A 21084-nucleotide genomic window follows, 5' to 3' on the forward strand; every position below is an offset into this window, starting at 1 on the left:
AAATGCCTTACAAGAAATGACAGCAAAAATTACAGAGATTAGATTTTACTGGCACTTAGCTATAAAGCCAAGGACCAAACAAATGCTGGAGACTGAGATCCTCCTGAAGTAAGAGGATCCTGACCTTCCATAACAGGTGACACATTCACAGGGGCAGGGATACTAGGGAAGTCTGAAACACTTTCCAAAGCTTTGTTTATCCTAGGGATAAGAAGGTTCTCATAGTCCTCCACATGTCCCAGTCTATTTAGGTTCAACAGCACCAAGCTCATGTGATATCACAGCAAAAAATGAAGTAGACAACATTTTTGGGAATGAAAACAAATACTTCCAAAAGCTTCGTAAGAAGAAAATATGACTGCTAGTGCTCAAAAACCTTAATTTTTATGTACACAAATAAGAATAAAGCAATATGATACAAAGTTTTCAGTTTCTTGGCCTTTGCAGGCAGATCCATTTGGATAGAATAGAACAGTGCCCAGCACAGTGCATACTAAATATCTCAGTGTCCAGTTTCATATACCTGAAACATTATTGTATCTCCCATTTAGCCCCAAACTTTTCATCCTGTAGCTCCCCAGAGATGACATGGAATCTGGATGCCCCCAACAGCCAGAGATAGATGTCTGGTAAAGCCCTCCTATCTGAACAGGACACAATAGCACCTGGATCATCACTAAAGCAGGAAGGGAGTCCAAAAAACATGAATTGAGGACTGAGAAAACAGTGTTTTACAGGAGCTTGTTGCAAAAGCAAATGGAGAGCTACAGGGCTCCTGAGGCTTTTTCCTTCCCAAAGCAAGCAAGTGGCAGAAAGCACAAGTCCTGTTTGTACAGGATCCTCTTCAGACTCCCAGTGTGGAGAAGCATGTTGAACCACACCATCCCTCTGCAGCCCTCCCTCTCTCTCTCCCATCCGTCGTAGATATACAAGGCTAAGTTGATGAGCTGTTCAGCTTAGTGTGAAATGTGTTACATTTTCCCCCCAGCTGCTTCCTGATTGCAGTATTTACTTTTAATCTCCTCTGCCTCAATGCCCGATAAAAACTTTGTCACATTAGATGGTGACAGATGGGAAAGAGAAGGGGGGGATCACTGCAAGGGAACGTCCTGGCTTCCCAATAATTTTTCACAACGCCAATTATGTCCTTCAGTGCTTCCCGGCATGTGCACCCATGTCAGCAGAGAAGGAAATAGAAAGGCATAAATAAAGACAAAACCAGGCACTGCGTGGCTTTAATCTGCAGAATAACATTTCTCATTTGGGTGAAATATTGTTGGATTCTCTCCTGTGCTGGAAATGGAGACACACACACACAAGATATACACAGAGACACAGATGCACAGAGTTCACAGATGCTTTCTTCATGTATGGGTACTGACATCCTCACAAGCAGCTCTCAGCATTGTGATCAGGAAAGTGCAGTGTCTCCTGCTTTCTGAAAGGTAACCATGCCCAGCAAGCCAAATTGTGTTCTCTAACCCAGCTACCATTGAGCAAGTAGGAGTAACGTGAAGATTCTCATCTTTAAGGTTTCAAAATAGTTCTTAAAAAGTTTCAGATAATTTTCTGTTGTACTTGAGGCTCCTTGCAAACTCCAAGCCTAATCCTGCATGCCACTGCATTTGCCTCACTTAGATGTTCCATCCAAGATGAGGGGCTAGAAAGGATAATCTTTGGAATCTGAATTACTTCTTGCATAGATTGCCAGGAGGACTGAAATGTAACAGCAACACCTATATTGGTGGACATGTTTATAGTAGTAGGTAGTCACAGAACTAAAGAGAGAAAGCTTCAGGAGGAAGGTGAGAGACAACTTTGACTCAGGCTGGGATTTATCCAGTCATACCAGTACAAAAAAAACCCCTGTATGTTTGCCCTTTATGTACCTTCTTTGTAAACAAGAAAATCAAAATACAGCATTTTCCCAGACATCTTTTCCTTTGAACTAAGAGAATCATGTGCTTTGGATCACAGCTACCACTGTCCTGACAATTTTGGTGCAGATCAATACCAACAGAGATGATGAAGGGAGAGGAGCCTCAGATGGAACAGAGAGAAAGAGTAACTGTCCTAACAAGTGAAACCTGTCATGATGGTGTACACAAATGTTCACAGGCAGGGCACATTCATGCATCTTCCATTAGGCCAGAACTTGGCCTGCAGGGCTCTTGGTAAAAGCCAAGACAGTGTCCTTGTCTACATTACATATGAAATAAGATATGTGAATATGTAAAAAAAGCAACTACTCCCAAAACAGGAGATTTCCAGGTAGCTACAAACTAGGCATCAGCCAAGGAATTACTCATTCAATCTCTAGGGAAAAAAAAAAAATGAATGAGAAGCCTCTGGGCTCAGGGCTGGAAGATTTAGTAGACATCAGACAAAGGACTGTGAGCCACAGAAATTATAAAGGGAATCTGCTGTATTAGCATCCAGGGAACAAACAGCTGGAGCTGGAACGGAAAAGATAAGGTAGAAGACTGCCATTAAGTTCTTCAGCTGTGTTCTTCAATTGCAGGTTTGTTCCACAAAAAGTAGCTAACTAGTAACAGAAACATTATACTCTCAAAGCCTCCTTATGGTTTTTGCATTACCAGATTTTGGCACTCATATCTGTATTTACATGCCTGTCACTTTAGATGTATTATAGGCAGGTTTACAAAACTGATTATGTCAATGGAACTCTTCCAGAAGCTCAACTACAGCAGGTTTGGCATATTATAGTGGCAGTGAAAAATGCCCTTTTCCCTACAGACAGAACCAGTGAGGTCCCTGAAGAACTTGTTGAAAGAGAAAGGCACAAATTAGCAGCCCCAGGCCAGCTAGACCTCAATGGATGTAGGAGCAAAAGCAGTCATTTACAAGAGAAAATTAGTATGAAGAAAAAAGAAATGTCAAGGCAAAGAGATTTAAGAAGGGTAAAACTCAGATATGAATAATTTTTAGAACCCTGTTGCCTTTCTGAATTTTGATGGTTGAAGGCTGAGAACAGTACATGGGCCATAATACCTCTGCAAGGTATCTGTGGTAGAGCTGCTAAAAACACGGCATCATGTTTGCAAGCAGATAAAGCAGACAACTGCCTCGGGTTGGATCCATGTTCTAGGATGACATTTTGTTTTTATAAATATATTGAGTCCAATTACTTGTGGTTCACTAACTGAGGAAAACTCTAAAAAATAAAATTTTGGGTACATCCAAGTTATTTTTTTTTCATCTATCCTCCAAATTAGTTACTTAGCAAGTAATATGCTCAGTTCTCCATGGCAGTATTTTTTGAAATCAAATAAAGGTATTTCTACAATGAACGAAAATAGCAGCTATCCACTGTTCTAATGTAATTTGATCTAGAAATGTTTTTTTCTCAGGCAGAAGAGCTGAATCGCATTTTCTTTCTCTGATTCTTTTTAGAGATTGTCAACTAGTTTTACTTAAATCTGTTCTCATTTGCAAATTACATTAGAGGAGTGGGACTGTCCTAGGAATCGAAGGCAGAAAAATTATATTCCTATTCACATTTTTATTTCCTTTTAAGTGAGAAGGATAAGAAACCCAAATGCAAAAGGCTCTTTCATCCCAAGTTTATCAAGCATACCCGTCCCATGTTTTCTCCTGTTTAACAGGTAACACAGTTTAGCTGTGTTACCTTCCACACTTTAATACATGATCAAAGAATGTTTTACCCACCTATCTTGGAGCTTACCCTCAGACTGAGACTAAAGCACTGTCAGCAAGACTTAGAGAAATCTTATGTTTTTCCTCTTATGAAGTATGTGCATTTATATATCTCTCCCCACCCCTCTCCCAAAAAAAAAAAATTAGACTTTCCTTCATTTAGGCACAATGAGCTTCCTAATGATGGGAGGAGAACAGCTGGCAGACACTCAGTGAGTGTTGTTCACCAAGGAGATTTCACATGCTACCCCACTAACTTCAGTCTCTAGAGGACAGACAGAAACCCAGCTTCAATATGTTCTCAACTTTGCCCTGCCCCCACTTTTCTTAATCAATATCACTAGTTGCTCAGTGGAAAACCCCAGCCCCTGAAAATAAGAGAAAATTCACTTGTTTTCCTCTAACCATATGGTCTAGCACAGTAATATAAGGAAGAAATGTAAGCTAAACTTCCACATCAAAGATCTGTCTCTCTGTTCAACACCAAGCATTGAAAACTGTATGGACAAAATGGTCACTATATAACCTGCCCTTCAGAAGGAAGCATATGCAGGTTAATAGAGTTTGTGATACTTTACTCAGCTTGTACTTTTGAGGTATTTAAAAAAGTAAATAGTAATTCCTGTCACGGAAGAAATGGCAACATTCTTCCTGCCCTACAAGGCACTGAAATCAAATATTGGCATGCCTGCATCGTCCACCCTAAGTTCTCAGGCTGTGCTGGATTCCTAAAAATAATCACAAAACAATCACAAAAGACTTCCACAGGAATCAAACCCACTGTCAGGAGGCTCAGTGAAAATATAAAGGAACACACACATTCAGGGAAGACGGTTTTGTAAGCCCAAAAACTTGAAAATTCTATTCATTTAAGGGACAATAATATGTGTTTACACAGAATCAGCATTATCTTGTCTCAGAGGGGGCTTTTAAAAATTGCACAAAAAGAAAATGAAAATTATTATGAAAAAACCCATAGAGATATTACAAGCAATTCAAACACAAAGTCTACCTAACAATAGCATAGTTTCAGGATGAGCATATTTTTATCTACAGTACTGAAAAAATTTAGCATATATATTCCTTTAAAAAACAAAAATGCAATAGAAACGACAGGATATCTTTACAAAGAAGGGATTCAGAGAAAAAGACTTAGGCAAGAGAAGCTACCAAATTGAAAGGGAGAAAAAAGGGAAATTTTACTACAAATACCATTTTAAAATCTATCTAGAAACAAAGATTTTGTGAAAAATATCGATGAGGGCACAATGCAATGCTCTGACTAGGGTTAGGGTTGGGGTTGCGCCTAGGGTTGGGGTTTTCAAAACCACAAAGCCCAGAGCTCCAGGCATGCTGCAGCTGCAAAAGGCATCCCAAGGGGAACACAAAACTGCCAACATATGCCTTCCTCCACAGCTTTCTCCTTCAAACCAGACGTAGCCCAAGACTGCCTAAAATGACTAGGGTTAGGGTTAGGGTTGCGCCTAGGGTTGGGGTTTTCAAAACCACAAAGTCCAGAGTTCCAACCACACTGCAGCTGCAAAAGGCATTCCAGGGGGAACACAAAACTGCCCCAACATGCCTTCTTCCACAGCTTTCTCCTCACAACCAATCCTATGCTATGGCTGCCTGTACTGCCTAGGGTTAGGGTTAGGGTTACGCCTAGGGCTAGGATTTTCAAAACCACAAAGCCCAGAGCTCCAGCCACACTGCAGCTGCAAAAGGCATCCCAAGGGGAACACAAAACTGCTACAACATGCCTTTCTCCACAGCTTTCTCCTCCGAACCAGCCACAGCCCAAGGCTTCCAAAACTGACTAGGGTTAAGGTTAGGGTTGCGCCTAGGGTTGGGGTTTTCAAAACCACAAAGCCCAGAGCTCCAGGCACACTGCAGCTGCAAAAGGCATCCCAGGGGGAACACAAAACTGCCACAACATGCCTTCCTCCATAGCTTTCTCTTTCAAACCAGTCGTAGCCCCAAGGCTGCCTTTACTACCTAGGGTTAGGGACATTACTCTGTCAGGTTGCTCAAGTCCTTATCCAACCTGGCCTTTTACATGTCTGTTATTGAGGCATCCACAACTTTCCAGGGCACCCTCTTCCAATGTCTCATTGCATTTACAGTAAAGAATTTCTTTCTAATATCTAACCTTTCCTTTTTCAGTCTGTTCCCATGGTCTATCACTGCAGTTCCTGATGAAGAGTCCCTCTCTGGGTTTCCTGTAGGCCCGCTTTAGATACTGAAAGTTTGCTTTGAGGTCTCCACATAACCTGCTCTTCTCCAGGCTGAATTGCTCCAGATTTCACATCTTTTCTTCATAGGCACCAGACCTCTCATCAACTTTATCGCTCTTGTCTGGACTTGCTCCATCAAGTCCACATCCTTCTTACGTCAGAACACAGGAATATCAGAGAGACTTCAAGCAAGATCTTGGAATATGATCTGAAGGGACTAGCTAGACAACTCCAAGCCATTCAACATGGAGTAGAAGTATTGTGGAAACATACCATAACTGTGACCAGGACAAAAGAGGAAAAAGCTAAAAAAAAGCCCGAACAAACAAAACACACACACTACAAAAACAAACAAACATACAAACTTATTATTATTATTATTATTATTATTATTATTATTATTATTATTATTATTATTATTATTATTATTATTGCTCAAACAATGACAGTGGTGGTGGTGGTAGTAGTAGTCGTAGCATACCACAGACAATCAATGCTGTTGTTAATGATTCTGATGCAATGGCCCAAACTGATATGAAGAAACAACCCCAACTGTAACCAGTGAACCTCAGATGACATCATCAGACAGAAGCATCAGGACTGGACCTGTGCACAACTCCTCACCTCATACTGAGAAGGAGGAAATAGCACAGGAAACTCCTGGATATAGTCTGTGGATTTTAGGCAACCAGTGAACCACAGCTGAACAAGAGGGGGCTTATCTTAAAGCCTGCATCCTCCTCCCACAGAACCGAGGAGCAGCAACTCCACAGGCAGGATATAGCAGTGAGTTAACTCAGATGAGCGGAACTGCAGCATTAACATTAGGACTTAGGACCTCCACACCTTCAGGTGAAAAAAAAACCCCTCTCCTCTGTAAATAAGTTTCAAAAATAAGTTTTGACCACACATACTTGTCCACAGCTAGTTAAAGTGCAATTTTGAGCCCTGTGAAAGCAGTACAGGGACCCTATTTGCTTCTCAGTGTTTGTGAGGGTGAGGATAGAGGGTTTCAGAAAGATTATCTCACAGTTCAAACTCGTTAATGAAAGAAATAAATTAACCAAGCTCATTTTTCAGGGAATTCTTGTGTAAACTGGAAATTTTCCAGTCTGTGAGCCCCGCGCTGCACTAACCCATAAATCACAGCAAGCAGGCTGTCTGTACAGTGAGAGCAGCACGTTTGGAGATGGAGGGGTGGGGGCTGGGGGGAGAAACCAGCATATGTTCATGGAGGAAAAAAACCATAAAATCTAAATAGGAAAAAAAAATACCTCCCTTGCCCACCACTGGAACAAAATCAAAGGCTTGGCCTCAGGCATTGGAACATACGCTTTCTGCAAATAGCCCCCCAAACCAGGGGAAGGCACCTGAAACAGGTCATCTTTTAATTGAATACAATATTAATTACCACGTGCACCATTAACGGTTTGTGGGATTTGACTAATTAATGTAATAGTTTCTGAGTCACGCTCATTAAATATGAAAATTACGCTGGTGAAAGGTATTGGTTTCATTATCAATCTTGTATGGACAGGAGGGGGGGTGGGGAGAGGGTGCAGTGGAAAGATTCCCACCCCATGTTGCTTGTTGTTAACTCTCTTATCTTGGATTTTGTTCAGGTGAGCAGATGGAAGAGCCAAAGTGAAAAAGAAAGAGACAAGGAGAAGAGGAAGCATTGCCTAATGTCATGAGCTAGTGGCTGGAAGTCAGAACCCAAAAGCTATCCAGCTCAGAGTGAATGTGCCCTTTCATTTAGTGGAAAGAGCTGTGTGGTCTGCATTAGGCTACAAGTTGTTGTCAATTCCCATCATAATGCTTAGTTTACTTCATTCCCCCAGAAAATAATGAGAGAGAATGATGTCACATGGCGTACTCAGTTCATTAACCCATGTAAAGCATGTGGTGGTTCTTTATTGAAAAACAACAGGGAAGGCAATTACTGCTGTTAAAACTAGGCTTCAGAGCAAATTATGCACTGAGGATATGCTGAGATGTATTGCCATAGGACACACCCTTCACAGGGGGCAAAACTGTTAAAAAAGGAGGACTAGAGATGTTATACCTCCTGTTCCTATCCAGCAGCCCAGGTAGGGGCAACACTGACTTACTCGAGAGAAGAGCCATCAGTTCTGTATAGGAAGAATATTCACCTGCATGCAGGATGTCTGGGATGCAACAGAACAAAATGCAGAGGTCACCATCTAGATTGAAATTTGAGAATAAGTACACAGTTGGGAGTGTGTGTGTGTGTGTGTGTGTGTGTGGAGGAAACCCTCAAGAGTGACATAAAAGCCTTATCCACTTAGGGTTTCCAAGCACCCCAAAGGGAGTGTCATCCTACTGACAATAATGCTTAAATACTGCACAAGGAGCCCTAGGGTGCTAGGAAGAGCAGAAGTAAGTCAGTGCTGGGTTGTTTTTTGGTGGGTTTTTTTTGTTTTATTTTGTTTTTGTTGTTGTTGTGTTTTGGTTTTTTGTAGGAGAAAGGGGATGGCCTAGCTGCATGATTTCACATTCATGCTACAGATATATGCCAGCTTGGAAAGCCCAGATACAGAGAAAAGAAGAGAAACCAGCAGGTCAGGAAAAAGTAAGAAGAAAATAACACACATGCAAAACTCAACAAATTACTCAAATCCCTGATTCTCCTTAAAAGGTGGGTAGAAAGAACAAGCAATAAACCTGTAAGAAAGAGGAAATCCCACACACTATGTTTTTTATCACTTTGTCTCACAAGTAATGGCTTTCTGATTTACGTTTCTTCAAAATAGATGCCAGTCCTAAATAGCATCTACTTGCCAGGAATCTGTGGCTGAGACCGAGTTGGTTGGACTGTTCATAGCCTATTCCTTTTTGGGTTATTAACATGCACAACCAAGAACAGTGCAGGCTCCGGTCCTCACTGTCCCTTTTCCACCTTCATCCCAGCCACACACACATAAATGTTCTTCATACTCCAAGCCTCATGGCCCAGTTCCAAGCAAGGAAGTGTTTTGCCCTGGTCTGCTCAGTTAGTTTAGGGGAAGGTTGTTTGATTTACTCTGCACAGTCTACAAAGAAACAACAAAATTCTCAAGAGGTTCAATGACAAATTTTTACTCGCAAACTTTAGAAGTTCAAGGTACTTGTAGTCATTTTGGTTAAAAAATCAACAATCTAAAAGCATAAAAATAACGCCTAAGAAAACATATAAAGGAAAGGAAAGAAAAAGAAAAAAAAGGATAAAAGTAGAAAGGTACATATTCACCACCCTTGAATGCAGTGATGAGACTTGATTGTTGCAATTTCCATTGGCTGAAGAGATGGTCACAGTCTTAATCCAGGGGTGGGGAAGCCCACAAAACACAAAGTTCAATGGTTTATATAATTAAAGCATATATTATGGGTTATATAAAGCATATATTAATATGCTCAGGTTCCAGGTGGGAATGTCCAGATACCTCCCCTGGGGTGGGGAGTTTTACACCGTCTGATGGAACACATGGGGGATCACAGAGCACTTCCAGAGTCTTTGATGATTTATGACAACTTTTAAGAAGTTACAGCTGCCTCTCACATCAGTAGTTGAGCCTACTAGGGCTCATCAGAAGGGACAAATACCTTGAGGTCTACATGTGAATGTTGATACTTCTCAGGGCATTTTCACACCTGAGCCAATTGCATAAGGATATTGCCCTGACAAAAAGCACACATGCTAAAATCCCACCTCACAGGATCTGCTTCTTATCAGACTCTTCCCTTATCTAGCTCAAACCCCAGCTTATAGCATCCTATGGCGGTTGTTCAACCGTTCTGCACCTGGGCTGTGACCTTGCACATCATCAGCAAATCACTACTGTTTTGCAAATGGTTGAATGTTTGAGCCATTAACCATTAATTTTCTAGTCTCACATGAAGGCTATAATCAGTTCTGTTTCACATACAAACTGAGTGCTCTGAGAAAGCTCTAAGTGTTGAAGGGACCCTGGTATAATTAAACTTCTCTTTTACACAGTGGCAGGCCTCTTTGCAACCATATTAACAAGGATATACTTTCTCTCCAGAACAAGACAAAGTCCAAACTAAGTCACAAATTTATGGAGTGAGAACCAGCTCCTCTTGTGATTCATATCATACACCAAAGAAACAAGACCTCTTCTGGACTGAGACAATGATCCATACAGATTGCATTTTCCAGTCCTACCTTCTTCCTGGTCACAGGGTTTCATTTAACTCCTTCCCATTCATTTTAAAGACGAACTTTGCTTTTTTAAGTACATCAAAACAGCCAGGGCACTGTTGCCCTACAACCACCTCTATACTTGACTAAAGGTATTTTGTTTTCACTTCTGAGTATATTTCAAGTATCAAAGAACATCTAAGTTACACAGCTCCCCTTCTTGCTTTGCTGAATGTAGTTCATCACAGCAGTTAATAGGAAACTTTTGGCTCAGGAAGCCCAAATGCTAGATTTCCAAATGCTACCGTTCTTCTCAAAGTATGCAGTAGTGTCATCATCAAACATGATACCAAGCTACATGAATTCTTGTTGAAACATTTACAGCTGCTTCATACTGCCAAAGTTCCCATGGATTTTGTCAATGTGAATAGAGAGGACAAAGATGGAAAGTTTCCCAACCAAAAGCAGAGGAAAAACATTCTTCTCTAGGAAGCACATTGAGCAGCCATGCTCAGCCCATTGCTTCTCATTAGCACTACAACAGCTTTTATCAGCTTACACTCATTTTTACCTCCACTGACAGTATCCTCTACAGACTAATTTAATCCTGTTCAGTTCCTCTCATTCTCCACTGGTTATTTTTTTTCATACATCCCTGCTGATGAAACAGAGAGGACTTTCCAAACTTGAGTAAAGGCCATTATTCCATGTACAAAAGTCCTGGTTGGAAAAAGAAAACTCACACCCAACCCACAGCAGTTTGTGTTAAGGGAAAAGCTTTCGCAGCTAGGAAAATATCCTGGTGGCAGCTATGTAATCAACATATATTATGGCCTCCTGTATCTTCCATAACTTTACTAATGAGTTCCCAGTGTTCAATTAATTTAGCACTATACTGGTGAGATATGCTGCCACTGCCTGCCTGTTATCTCTTTCTATTTAATTTTAAATGTTTCTGTAGCTCAAATGTATCTCTGAATGAAAGTCAGTGTTCCCAAAAGAATATGGCAGTAGACACTTTCAACTTCAGCTACAAGAAGACAGCGGAGTAAGAATATGAAGGATAATACTCAGTCAAACTCAAAAGTGGGTAAGCACAGCTATGCTGAAGCTGCAGCAAATTAAGTTATTACTAAAGTGCCAGTTAGATGAGTGCAACAGCTCTGTCCTTCAGATCTATAATGTTCCATCAAACATCAGAAAGTGAACCTCCAAAAGCCAGGAGAAGCTGATTGTTTTGTTACGTGATTTTGGTTTTCAATTTTTTGGGGTCTTTTAAAGACATATCTTTCATTCAGTCACACATCACAAGTCTAGGTGTGTCCACACCTGCTAACAAATATATTTAAGAGACAACACCTAATTACTGCTGTTAGCTAATTTAATTGTTAAAACTGCACAGACCTTACTTCTGATACCCCAACAAAGTGGCACTTATCTAAGCAAAGTTATAAGTACTTTATTATCACCTCAGTACCAGGTCTGAGTGGATAAATTCAGACTGCCTTAGATTCAGCCTTAAAACACCATTATGTACTTCTCTGTATTAAAAGATGACAAGAATTTGTCAATGTAACACACAAAGAAAAGTATAGTAAAGATGAGGAAATAAATAGGCTTTTTTCCTATTGTAAAGATTTTCAGGTTTAAAACACGTGTCAAAATTATTCTGTTGAAAGCTTTATAAGAAGGAGAGTTGATTTTTTTTTTAAAAACAAAAAGATATTAAGAAATCAGCAAAGGGATTTTTAAGTTTCTGCTTTACTTTTCAGCCAAGTAGTTTATTCACAAAACATTCTTTGGGTGGTTCATCTTGCCTAAAGACTTTGGAGTGGTTTCAGAAGTATTGCTGTCCCATCAAAAGTACAGGACACAAACCAATAGTGAATCCTCCAGACCACAGGAGTTGATGGCAGAACTAAGAATACAAGCCCACAGCTGTGACATTAAACTTAAAATAAACACATCATTCTAAACATGAGGATAAAAATAATGTCCTTCTGTTGAACAATGGTTCATAAGCAGAAACACATCATAATTACTGCTTTAGAGACTTTACAGTGCCAGCATCTGTGACAAAATCCCCTGAAACAGCATATTGATAGACATAACATGATTTGAAGTGTATATGTACCAAGTTTAGCCTCCTCCTTTCTTGGAGAAGCTGATTAGCAAAATTTCACTATGGAAGGTATATATTGATCACATCAGGCATTCAGTGATTTATTAATTTATGCAAGGAACTTTCTGTCCTAGCAAAAGCAGACCGCAGTGTGTAGAGCAGCGAACTCTATCTAAGCCAGGTCCGTGGAAAGGAACCTTCTCACTGCACAAACATCAAGTGTGAAAAGAAATTTAAGACAAGGAAGCAGGCCAAAGCCAATGGGTCTGCAGTCAGAACAGTTTGCTGTTCCATTTGAAGCCAGACAAATAACCATTCATCTTCTAACTGTAAGCAGCACAAAAAAAGAAAGGAGAGTTTATTTGTATCCAACAACTTCCGGTGTTGTTGGGGAAACCAAAGGTAGCAGCTGTCAGCAGAGCTAATGCATGAGGAAAAAACTGGAGTTTCTTTCAAATGTTTCACTTTTCTGTAATGTTGTTTTCAATCACCCAGCTCATGTATAACCCTTTCCCTAGTAGTATTCAGTATCTGGACAGAAAATTAGGAGAGAACATTCCTTTCCAAGTTCAAAGTCCTTGCATAGGGTTGACTGGCAACACTCCCTGAACTTATCATCCAGCGGGAGTAATGAGTATTTGGGACATACATTTTCTACCAAACTGAAAATACAGCTTTAGGGAAAGACTCCAAGAATTAGGGGGTAGCCTCCCTTACCAGGCACAAGGCAGTACTTTAGTAAAGAGAAGAAGAGCACAAGGCACCTTATAACCCAGTCTATTCCTACTCCTGACAGTAGATATGTGATGAGCCTCTCTCCTGAGGAGCTCTCAGTCAAGTGAGCTCTGTATCCCACAGACTCACAAATAAACTGGGCCTATATGGAACATTTTCAGAGATCAACAGAAGGGTGAGAAGTCATTAGGTTCTTCTAGATCTTGTTGCCTGATCCATGGGGTTTCTCTCTACTCAAGATAGATGGTGATGCTATCTTTATTCCTTCATACAAAAAAGGGAAAAAAACACAAAGAATGGAACTGATCTGTTTTGCAGCACTCTCACCTGCACTTTGCTTCCGCAGCCATTCTTACTTCATCTCTTTCAACAATCCCACCTCCAAAGTTTCCTACAGGAAATAAGAATATGGCACATCATTACAGGTATCTGCAGGAATGTAGCTTCACATGTAGAACCCAAAAAGCTCTCTTGTCACCATGATATTTTCTGAAAAATCCCTTTGCCAGGATTTTTCTCCTGAGAAGCTGAGAAGCCTCAGAGGAAAAGAAAAACAATAATTATCTGCTGCTGTGGAATGCAACAAGTGCATCTTTGATTGGTCCATGTTGGTTGTTTCTAATTAATGGCCAATCACAGTCAGCTGGCTCAGACTCTCTGAGAGTCACGAGCTTTTGTTTCCATTCCTTTCTATTCCTTGCTAGCCTTCTGATGAAATCCTTTCTTCTATTCTTTTAGTGTAGTTTTAATATATAATTTTCTTTTAAAATAATATATATCATAAAATAATAAATCAGCCTTCTGAAACATGGAGTCAAGATTCTCATCTCTTCCCTCATCCTGGGACCCCTGCGAACACCACCACACTCTCCTGCAAATCACAGAGGGCATATATTCACTGGTTCTACCAGCTGCATATATTCTAGAGATTTGGCCACTCTTGTTTTATATTTATGTCTAGCACCACAGGTGCTGTTACTTGTCATGAGAAATTGTTTCTTATGTTGGTTTTGTTTCAGATAATTTCTTCTCACACCATCCCAGCAGCAAGGAGTCTGGGCGTGCAGAAGGAGGGAGACACAGCTAGGACAGCTGACCTCAACTGATCAAAGGGACCTCACATATCATATGGCATCATGTTCACTACATAAGGGGAGAGGGAGAAGAACGAAGGGGAGGATGTTCAGAATTATGGTATTTGTCTTCCAAAGTAATCATTACACATGATGGAGCTCTGCTTTCCTGGAGATGGCTGAACACCTGCCTGATCATGGGAAGTGGTGAATGAATTCTTTGTTTGCTTTCCTTGTGTGCATGGCTTTTTCTTGACCTATTAAACTGTCTTTACTGCAGCCCATGAGTTTTCTCACTTTTACTCTTCTAATTCTCATCCTTTCTCCCCTCATCCTGTTATGGGGAATAAGGGAGCATATGGATGGTGTTTCACTGCCAGCCGGGGTTAAGCCATGACATTTTTTCATCTCTGGTCCAAGATTTTTCTTTAGTTCCAGTATCCCTCCAAAGACTTGGCTAAAAAGATCAGATGCTACTGGGAGCTTAAAACATTCAGTCTGTTTTCAGATTGAATGGACTTTCTCTCTCCAGGCACTAATAAATTCTTAGACTTCTCACTTGGACATACTGAGTTTCTTGATCTGGAGAAGGAAGAGTTATATCTACACAGACACAAGAGGGAGAAATAGTAGCAGCCATCCAGGAAAGCAGTCATGTAAGGTAATTTATTGATCTGAAAATGTTCTGAGGAATATCCCTTTCCCCTGTTCACACACCAGTATTATCGTTATAGTAACATATAATAGCATTTCTACATCCAGCCAAGTGTGCTCTGCTTGGGTTCAGCCATCTGGTCTTGCCAACGCTTAAACTATGAGGGGAAACACTGCATGTCAGTACTACTCTTCTGGAGAAATGCTGAAGAATACTCCTCTGCTTTGCCTCCCTTTTACTGAATTACAGACTCCATGCCCAAAGTGATAGACTTCACCCATCAGGAGCCTTTCTGAGTAGCAACAAAAGGCTTCACTGACTGTGAGCTGCTATACAAAGATTTGTGGATCATTAGCACAGGCAAGCCTCCAGCTTCACCATTCATCACTTGTTGGCTTGACACCTGCTTTCTGGTGACAGCCTTCACTAGAGGAAGTTCGCAGCTGGCCCAGCTCTTACTGAGCTTCCTCATACCCACCAACTATCTTCACTCTCCATTTGTCAATTGTGATAATTTCTATTCAATCTGATACATATTATAAGAATATAAACAAATGCCTCTGGCTGTATCATAGCTGCAATCACTTCCCTTTATAGCCATCATTTATTACAGGCGGACAGGTGGCCATCCAGTGGAATGCCGAAGAGGCTATCTTCTGGACAATCATGGGGAAACACAGCCACATTTACATTCTTCCCAAGCAGACACAGAGGTGTGTGATTTCTGAAAAACCTTCCCTATGCTCCAAAATTTCTTCCTTTCCCAGCCATGTAAGTCACAGAAACAAATCTGAATGTTACAAGCATAGTCCATGAATGAACAGCAGATTTCAAATTTAAACGTATTTAAGATTTTTGAAAATAAGGAAGGGTCTGGGGAAGTTTTTTCCCCAGTTGCTTCATTTATGTCTTACACTTTTGGTACAGGATACATCTTTTCTTAATACTAGCCATTTGACTTCTCAAAAGTATACAAAACACTGAGATGTCAACAGCTTTGTTGTGCAATTGGCATTTGAAAAAAGGTTTATTATGTGCAAGGCACATGTAGTATTTAATTTCAAAAAGACCTTGGAATAATTTCACTTTACTTGAAAACACTGGCACCTGTAAACGAGATATATGTCAGGCTACTTCACAACACAGGCAGCAAAAGTCAGGACAGAAAGTGAACAGTATTGCTGTAACAGCACTTAGAGAACACAGAATATAATTAACATATTTATCAAAGTCTAGAACAACAATGTTTAACATTAGCTCGTGTATCAACACAAAAGGATCTCAGACTTAAACTGCTTCTGAAACACTGCAATTTCACGAGCACAGCGTAGTAGGAGATCATATAATCACAGGTTGAGCAAGTCCCTACCACCAGTTCTGATAGCAGGACTGTGCTACCTGATACTTATCAACTTCTTAGACTGGAGAACTGGGCTTTTGCATAGAGTGCTGCAAGGACAGAGCAAGGAATATTGAAGTAGAAGAGTTGCTGTAGGACCTTGTCATAGCTTTTAATATTACTAACTATCCATCATTCTCAAGACTACAGCTTATATTGATTGTCATAGCAAATATGCATTGTGAAGTTTGTAAGAGCAGACAGACTAAAGGTCCATCACACCAAATATCCAGCAGCTGGTGCCAGGTGTTTGGCAAAGTGTCTACCTACTCTTCTAGTACCCTGTCCTTTAGTGAGTTAATAAAGCCAAAGGCTGTATTAAACCATTCCATTTATTAGCCATCAATGGACTTGAATACCTAATATCATTTATATTCTTGGTCACCTACAACATCCAGTGATAATAAATTCTAGTGCTAAATTCAGATTGATACTTCAGAGTTCTTCCTTCTTCTCACCTTCACGTACCCAGTACCCAGTGAAACCTAGGGACTTATTTGCCAGTCTGTACAACCTTCCCATCATGCACACTCCAGTGCCATCCTCCCAAGAAGTACAGTTGAGAGTATGTTTATTACTACCAATCATAGCAAAGTTATTATTTAGTGATTCCCCAGGCCATCAGCAGTGTACCCAAATTCTGAGGCACAAATAAAAGCACCAGACTTCAGATATCAATGCCTAGTGACTCTATCTGCAGAGTCACTAAGTAATCCTGAGCAAGAGCCTTTTGTGTTCTTTTACCTTTATTCTCCTTCCTTCAAGTTAGACAGACCACTTTCTTATTTTAGGAGCAGGATCTGAAAATGCACTGTAAATGCCTGCAAAGCACTTTATGAATATGAATAAAGGTAACTATAAATATATTAAACATAACTACCAAATTTCCCCATTGTGTCTTATGAAAGCTTATTCTGAGAAGAGCTGTGTACGGCTGCAAGACATTCCTTTGGAAAGAGAGAATAAATACAGCAAACACCTTTACAACCTCAGGATATGACCTGGAAATGGCATCCAGTTGTCTTAGAGCAGAGCTTCACATAAGCACATGGAACATGACTTTCAGCATCACTGTTTCGAAGGCATTGTAATAATATTTCGGCATTAACAAGCATAGTTGTTCTCAACATTTTGGCATGATCCTGGGAAACAAGCTTCTAGGATAAGCATGAAGCATGAACAGGTACCATCATGTCACCCAGCTGAGAATCACTCCCGCCAGCATGTTTCAGCAGAGCCTATTGCACATCAGTGCTCACTGCTGAAGGGGCTTCTGAAGAATAAAAAGAGGCAGAAAGCACACAGTCTGTCCCAACATCCTGAGCCACAGAACAAGCTCCAGCCTTGGTGCACAAATAGCACTGCTGAAGATATTTTTTCATGGGCTTATGCTGTTGGTGTCCATTCAGTTTCATCCACCTGCCAACCTGGGATATGTTAAGGAAAATTACAGCACATAAATAATAATGTCAGTCAATATCACCCTGAGGAAACAATTCACTGTTCAATACACCCACCTCAGAGCCAGCAGAAGTATCTATTTTCACATAAAACCCGTGTAGGCCACTGGGATCACAAGTTCTTCTGGTAATTCTGTCCACAGGTCACCTCACGTTTAGTCCTGTCACACCAGTTTTCTGTCACACACAACACTCCAAAACAAAGCAAGCTGAGCAGAGCCATGTACCATCTCTTCTAATTCCACTTTTGCAGCTCCTTTCTTACTTCAGAACTGTAACATTCAGCAGTACCTCCCCAAGTTCTCTTTGGCACCAATTTAATTAGTCTGTTATCCACAAATTTGCTTAGTTCCTCTTTAAACATCCTAGTGCTCTCAGGTGCCACAGCCTCCAGCAGCCAAGCACAGAAGTTAATCTGCTTTGAACCAACCTCCTGTCAGGATTGTGGAGCTCTGCCTTGTTCTAGTACGGTAGAATTTACATGTAACTGTTCTCCATTTTCCCTATGTGTTATCTTATTTCATAAAGGCAACTTTTGAAAGCACTCCTGCAGAGCTTTTTCCAGAAGCTACCAAATATTTGCCACCTTTGCTGTGAGAGGTGTCTGTCCCCGGATTGTACTTTTTACCAGAGGGGCCCTAAAAGTAGGATCAGGTACAACAAAAAGGAAGAAATGAGCCTACTCCATTCCAGTAGGCTCATTTGTCAGTCTGTCAGCTGCACTCCCCAGCCCTTGCCCTGCAAGAAGGAGCTGAATTCCTTTCCCCAAAGAAAAAAGCTGGGACAGTGAAGTCAAGTGACTTCAGAAAGGGACTTTCAGTTTAATGGTTAGACCGATAGATGAGACTGTCCTGTGTGCAGAGGGCTGTGTCTATGACCAAAAAACACTCTAGTTTCTTACCAAAAGAATCAGGCTAGAAAGATTCATTGATTGGGACTGAAGATGTAGACATTTGCATGACAGAATAAAGGCACTGCTGATGCCACCTTTATGGTGGTAGACTGCTGAGGCCATCTTGCTACAAAGAACTGGAATCCAGAGGCCAGTTTGCAGCAAACTGAGGAGAAATTAGAGTGGGTTTGGCCCTGGCAGCCCAATTAATATATGTTTGGATACTATACCCACAATTTCACTATTAAACTAAGGGGTAGGACTCCTCCTGCAGACCTTCCAGAAAAGGAGGTTTTGGCTCTCAAGGTAGGCAGGGACCAGTGGCACTGTAAAGAGAGCTGCACATGGATCACAGGGGTAAGTGTACTGCCTGTTTTGTACAGTGCATGGAAGGATCTCTAAACAGGGACACACTAGATCTAGATTGATTTTAAAGTGCTGGGGAAGCCTTTGGTAAAGACACCTGCAACATGGCTGATGCTCCATTGGCTTTTTAACAAAGCACTGCCCCAGACCACCTTAGTCCCACTTTCAATTTGGAATTTGCGGGTAGGAAACCGAGCCAGGATCAGACCCTCTTTTGGGGGCAGTGACAACAGGGAATACACAACTGTAATTAATCTAACTACTGAAAGGAACCTAACTGTAATTAACCCAAACATAACACTGAACAGAAATTAGTGCTGGTAGTTGATAAACAGCTAGTGGAGTTAATGGGCAGTGATGTGTAGATTCCACTGATGTCTCTGTGTCTCTCTGGGATTCCTGTCACAAGCAGCAGTGAAGCACATTCTCACCTTCCCCCTTTTCCCACATGACAGTTTTCCAATCACCTGAACTGTGTTCATGACTATACACTGTCTGCCCCCATGGCTCTCCCCTGCTCACAGAATGGGAAAGAGAGGGATCCAGGAAAGGCAGGACCACATGCCAGAAAAGGGAGTCCCTACCAAAACAATCCAGCCCAAATGCTCACAGACCAGGCAGGCTCACAACAGCATCTTGGAAAGGTCACTATTTTGGTTGACTGGTTCCTGGTCAAATTCCCTCATTACCCATCCAAGCTGTCTTTCCCATGTACTACCTGTGCTACGTCTTTCTACCACAGCATTTTCAGTGCAGGACACAGCAGTCTAACTCTGTCTGAGAGCTGCTTTGTTGAAAGACAGCAAATGGTAGAAGTCATCCATTGCCCCAATTTGTACAGCTGTTTGATTTCTCCCTCCAGGGTTTTGTATCTGTCCCTTTCCAAATTTATTTTTTCCCCACTGATAAAGCACAGTAAGAATTCATGCACTATGTATTATGACGATTTTTATTTTATATACTGACAAATGAAAGTTCTTGCAAGCTTTCCTCCAAATTAATTACCTTTGACATAATTACAATTTTGGGGAAAGGTTCTGCTTCCTTTAGAAACTTCATACATTTTATTTGAAAAAATCTGCCACAGTGCTCTGTAGTGGGGGCCTAAGTCATCACAAAAGCTTCTTAGTGGAGCAGTAAAGGTGCATCAAAGGAGACAGAGTCCACCAAAACAGCCCAGCCCAATGAGAAGAACAGCAAGAGAACCACGTGAGTTGAGATTTCCAGAAAGAAAAATTTAGCAGTTCAAATCTATATAACTAGTTAAAATTTATTTCATTTTCTGTGAAAAATTAAACTCTTCCCTCACATTATCACTACAGATAAACAGCCTGTTTTTCCAAACAACTTAGCCCTCTACCTAGCTCTAAAATTCTTCTGTTTCTGCAGTAGTCTGTGACAGAGGTACCAGAGCAGAACACAATACTCTTGGCCTACCACACTACCATTTTTGTGCTACCTATAGTCTATAAATTTTTGATTCTGTTCTTAAACACTGGCTCATGGAAAGTGCCATGAACTTCTAGTTGAAGGTGCTCTGAACTTCTAGTTGAAAAACTCAAACACTTTAAAACATAAACTAACATACAAATGGAATTCCAAGATGGTTTGTTGGTTTTGTTGTTTTGGAGGCTCTTTTTTTGCCTTTTTTTTTTTTTTTTTTTTTTTTTTTGTCTGAGGTAATGTTTTTTGCAGAGCAGAAAATTTGGATGTGCCATGTCCTAGTTCATAAAACTGCAGAGCAAAACTGGGAAAATGTTTAGTTCTCCTGTAAGAAAATAAGTCTCACTTAGGGTAGTCCAAGAACTGAAGGTCAAAAAAGACAAGCTCTGACAGTAATTTGGTACACAGTTTGACATCACGTTGCAGATTCATCCACAAGTCCACAAACTCTCTCTTTTTTGTTGGCATTTTTGCCACTGGGGAAAAGATCCTGGATGAGAATAAACATATACACCTATTTTTCACATATTTAAATGCAATGTGTTTCACTTTGAACAGGCCACCTGGATTAAATAGAAGTTAATTAAAACAATCCCTCATTTTTTGGTGTTTTAAACTGAAGACTGGGTAAAGGAGGGGTAAAACAGGACTTTTTATTACTCTTAGATGGTGCTAAGAGGACCCATAAACACATCTCTTCTTCCTGTGATCCCATTCATCTTGCTGCCTTTCCTACTCCTCTTTGCCAACAATCAGATCCCAGTAAACAACCTCAAGTGAAATTTGCAACTGTCAGATAAACATTAAAAATGCTTCTCTTGTCCTTTCCCATTGATAGTCCCATTAATATTGTAATAGAACAAAA

At 40.7% G+C, this 21084-nt stretch overlaps 1 long non-coding RNA gene across 3 annotated transcripts in view; it reads right to left on the reverse strand.

Moving 5' to 3' along the window:
• The window catches only part of LOC127059692 (uncharacterized), a 114495-nt gene that overhangs the window by 45141 nt on the left and 48270 nt on the right, over positions 1-21084 (reverse strand). For all 3 annotated transcript variants that reach the window (XR_007777725.1, XR_007777724.1, XR_007777723.1), the window contains one exon: positions 13259-13322. This is a non-coding gene — a long non-coding RNA (uncharacterized LOC127059692). The remainder of the gene's footprint in view (positions 1-13258; positions 13323-21084) is intronic.

The sequence above is a fragment of the Serinus canaria genome, chromosome 5, assembly GCF_022539315.1.
Source record: "Serinus canaria isolate serCan28SL12 chromosome 5, serCan2020, whole genome shotgun sequence".
Taxonomy (NCBI): Eukaryota; Metazoa; Chordata; class Aves; order Passeriformes; family Fringillidae; genus Serinus; species Serinus canaria.